This window comes from Equus caballus, chromosome X, assembly GCF_041296265.1.
Source record: "Equus caballus isolate H_3958 breed thoroughbred chromosome X, TB-T2T, whole genome shotgun sequence".
NCBI classification, from domain to species: domain Eukaryota; kingdom Metazoa; phylum Chordata; class Mammalia; order Perissodactyla; family Equidae; genus Equus; species Equus caballus.
In genome coordinates this window covers 63,409,706-63,414,357 of record NC_091715.1, presented here as the reverse complement: position 1 = coordinate 63,414,357, position 4,652 = coordinate 63,409,706, and positions in this window count along the sequence as shown.

The following is a 4,652-nucleotide window of genomic DNA, read 5'->3' as shown; positions in this document are numbered from 1 at the left end:
ATTTTGCTTAGCATAATACCCTCCATGTCCATCCATGTTGTTGCATATGGGATGATTTTTTCTTTTTTTATGGCTGAATAGTATTCTATTGTGTATATATACCACATCTTCTTTATCCAATCATTGGCCAATGGGCACTTGGATTATTTCCATGTCTTGGCTATTGTGAATGGTGCTGAAATGAACATAGGAGTACATACGTTACTTTGGATTGTTGATTTCAAGTTGTTTGGGTAGATACCCAGTAGTGGGATAGCTCAGTCATATGGTAGTTCTACTTTTAGTTTTTTGAGGAATCTCCATATTATTTTCTATAGTGGCTGCACCAGTTTGTATTCCCACCAGCAGATCATAATTGTTCTCTTTTCTCCACATCCTATCCAACATTTGTTGTTCTTTGTCTTGGGAATTATAGACATTCTGAAAGCTGTAAGATGATATCTCATTGTAGTTTTGATTTGCATTTCCCTAATGATTAGTGATGTCGAGCATTTTTTCACGTGTCTGTTGGCCATCTGTATATCTTCCTTGGAAAAATGTCTGTTCCTATCTTCTGCCCATTTTTTGATTAGGTTGTTGGTTCTTTCTTTTCTTGAGTTGTGTGAGTTCTTTATGTACTTTGGAGATCAACTCCTTCTCTGATAAATGATTTGTAAATATTTTCTCCCAGTTGGTGGATTGTCTTTCCATTTTGTTGATGGTTTCCTTTGCTTTGCAGAAGCTTTTTAGTCTGATGATATCTCATTTGTTAACTTTTTCTTTTGTTTCCCTTACCCGGGTAGACCTGATATTTGCTAAGATGTGGCTAAGACCAATGTAAAAAAGTGTACTGCCTATATTTTCTTCTAGGATTTTTATGGTTTCATTTCTTACTTTCAAATCATTAATACATTTAGAGTTAATTTTTGTGTATGATGCAAGATAATGGTCTACTTTCATTCTTTGCATGTAGCTGTCCAGTTTTCCCAACACCATTTATTGAAGAGACTTTCCTTTCTCCATTGTATGTTCTTGGCTCCTTTGTTGAAGATTAACTGTCCTTAGATATGTGGTTTTTTTTCTGGGCCTTCAATTCGAATCCATTGATCTGCGTGCCTATTTTTGTGCCAGTACTATGCTGTTTGGATTACTATAGTTTTGTAGAATGCTTTGGAGTCGGGGATTGTGATGCCTCCTGCTTTGTTCTTTTTTTCCCAAGATCGCTTTGGCTATTGGGGTCTTTTGTTGTTCCATATCAATTTTTGGATTCTTTGTTCTATTTCTGTAAAGAATCTCATTGGAATTTGGATTGGGATTGCACTGAATCTGTAGATTGCCTTAGGTAGCATGGACATTTTGACTATGTTTATTCTTCTGACCCATGAACATAGACTATCTTTCCATTTCTTTATGTCTTCTTCAATTTCCTTCAATAATGTTTTTTCTAGTTTTCAGTGTACAGGTCTTTTACCTCTTGGGTAAGTTTGTTCCTAGGTATTTTATTCTTTTTTTATTTTTGCTATTGTAAATGGGATTGTATTCTTGATTTCTTTTTCTGCTAGTTCACTGTTAGTGTATAGGAATGCAACTGATTTTTTTAAATTGATTTTGTACTGTGTAAGTTTGCTGTAGTTTTTGATTATTTCTAATATTTTTCTGGTGAATTCTTCAGGGTTTTCTATATATAGAATCATATCATCTGCAAATAGCAAAAGTTTCACTTCTTCCTTTCCAATTTGGATTCCTTTTTCTTACCTCATTGCTTTGGCCAATACCTCCACTACTATGTTGAATAGGAGTGGGCACTCTTGTCTTGTTCCTGTTCTCAGAGGGGTGGCTTTCAGTTTTTAACCATTGAGAATGATGTTGGCTGTGGATTTTGCATATATGGCCTTTATCATGTTGAGGTACTTTCCTTCAATACCCATTTTATTGAGAGTTTTTATCATAAATGCATGTTGGATCTTGTCAAATGCTTTCTCCGAAGCTATTGAGGAGATCATGTGATTTTTATTTCTCATTTTGTTAATGCAGTATATCACATTGGTTGATTTGCAGATTTTGAACCATCTCTGCATCCCTGGAATGAATCCCACTTGATCATGGTGTATGATTCTTTTGACATATTGCTGTATTCAATTTGCCAATATTTTGTTGAGGATTTTTGCATCTAAGTTCATCAGTGATATTGGCCTATAGTTTTCCTTCTTTGGGTTGCCCTTGTCTGGTTTTGGTATCAGGGTTATGTTGGCCTCATAGAATGTGTCAGGAAGCATTTCACCTTCTTCCATTTTTCGGAGTAGTTTGAGAAGGATAGGTAATAAATCTTATTTGAATGTTTGGTAGAATTCTCCAGAGAAGCCATCTGGTGCTACACTTTTGATTTTGGGGAGGTTTTTGATTATTATTTAAATCTCTGTACTTTCGATTTGTCTATTCAGATTCTCTATTTCTTCTTGATTCAGTTTTGGGAGGTTGTATGAGTCTAGGAATTCATACATTTCTTCTAGGTTATCAAATTTGAGGGCATATAGTTTTTCATGGTATTCCCTTATAATCCTTTGTATTTCTGCAAGATCTGTTGTAACTTCTCCTCTTTCATTTCTAATTTTATTTATCTGAGCCTTCTCTCTTTTTTTCTTGGTGAGTCTGGGTAAAGGTTTGTCAATTTTCTTTATATTCTCCAAGAATGAGCTCTTAGTTTCATTGGTCCATTATACTATTTTTTATTCTCTATTTCATTTATTTCTGCTCTGATTTTAATTAGTTCCTTCCTTCTGCTGACTTTGGGCTTTGCCTCTTCTTCTTTTTCTAGCTCTGTTAGGTGCATTTTAAGATTGCTTATTTGAGATTTTTCTTCCTTGTTGAGGTTGGCCTGTATTAATATGAATTTACCTCTTATGAACACTTTTGCTGCATCCCATCAGAATTGGTATGTTGTATTTTCATTTTTGTTTCCCTACAGGTATTTTTTTGGTTTCCCCTTTGATTTCTTCAATGATCCAATGGTTGTGCAATAGCATGTTGTTTAGTCTCCACATATTTCTGGCTTTCCCAGTTTTGTTCTTGTGGTTGATTGCTAGCTTCATAGCATTGCGGTCAGAAAAGATGGTTGGGATTATTTCAATCTTCTTGAATTTATTGAGGCTTGCGTTGTTAGGCAACATATGGTCTATCTTTGAGAATGTCCCATGGGCTCTTGAGAAGAATGCATAATCTGATTTTTGATGGAATTCTCTCTATTAAGTCCATCTGGTCGTGTTTCATTTAAATCTACTATTTCCTTGTTGAATTTTTGTCTAGATTATCTGTCCATAGAAGTAAGTGGGTTATTGTGGTCCTCTACTTTTATTGTGTTGCTGCTAATTTTTCCTTTTAGGTCTCTTAATAATGGCTCTTATGTAGTTTGGTGCCCCTGTGTTAGGTGCATGTATATTAATAAGTGCTATGTACCCTTGGTGGAATGTCCCTTCTATCATTATATACTGCCCCTCTTTGTTTCTCATTGTCTTTTTTACCTTGAAGTCTGCTTTGTCTGATAAAAGTATGGCAACACCCACTTTCTTCTATTGGCAATTAGCTTGGAGAATTGTCTTCCATCCCTTCACTCTAAGCCTATGTTTGTCTTTGGAGCTGAGATGTGCTTCCTGGAGGCAGCATATTGTTGGGTCTTGTTTTTAATTCATCCAGCTAGTCTGTGTCTTTTGATTGGAGAATTAAATCCATTTACATTTAGAGTGATTATTGATATTTGAGGGCTTAATGCTGCCATTTCATCTTTTGTTTTCTGGTTGTTCTATGTTTCCACTGTTTCTTTTATATTTCTTTATATTTATATTTATACTTATAATTTTGTGTTTCAATGACAATGTAACTTTCAGAGACTTGGCTGTGTTATTTTTCTTGGTTTCTCTGGTGTCACTGGGGCTCTTGTTAATCCCTGCCAAAGTCATCTATTGTCTCTGGGTAGGGAAACGGATTCTCCAGCTTGCAGGTACAAAGAGTGCTTCCTGGGCTGGGCAGCTTGCTATGTTGAGATACCCCTTGCAGGTGCTTCCCAGTGTCTAAGTGGGGGAGGAGAATTTCTGGCCAACAAAAATAAAGACCAGCTTCCCAGATACTTGATGTCAGCAAGGGTCCTCCTCAATCCCTCTTTTAAGTGCCTCCAGGCCTACCTGGCATTGTCACTAGGACTTTCTTTGATCTTGGGCTACATTCTGCAAGGTTGGGTTTGGCGAAGATGCCAAGTTACTCTGTTGCTCTTTTCTTCCCCAGGCTGCCTTTTTCTTTATAGCTTTTTGAGTCCTTCTATTGTTGCTTCTTTTATTATTTCCAGGGTTTATTTATCTCCAGGGAGAGATGAGTCTCTGACATCTCATCTGAACTGGAAGCCTAATTTATACCTTTAAAACATCACCTTTTTTTGTGTGGAAAATCAATTGTTGGAGGTTAGAGTGAATGCGAGGAAAGCAAGCAGGAAGATACCACATTAGTCCAAGTAACAGATGGTTGTGTTTTAGACCGAGGTGGTAGCAGTGAAGATAGAAACAAATGAATCAATTAAAGATACTTTGAAGGCAAAATAACAAGGTTCACTGATGTGTTGACTTTGGGGATTTCTGGTTTGAGCAATTGAATGGATTGAAGTGCCATTTAATTGTCAAAAACATCTC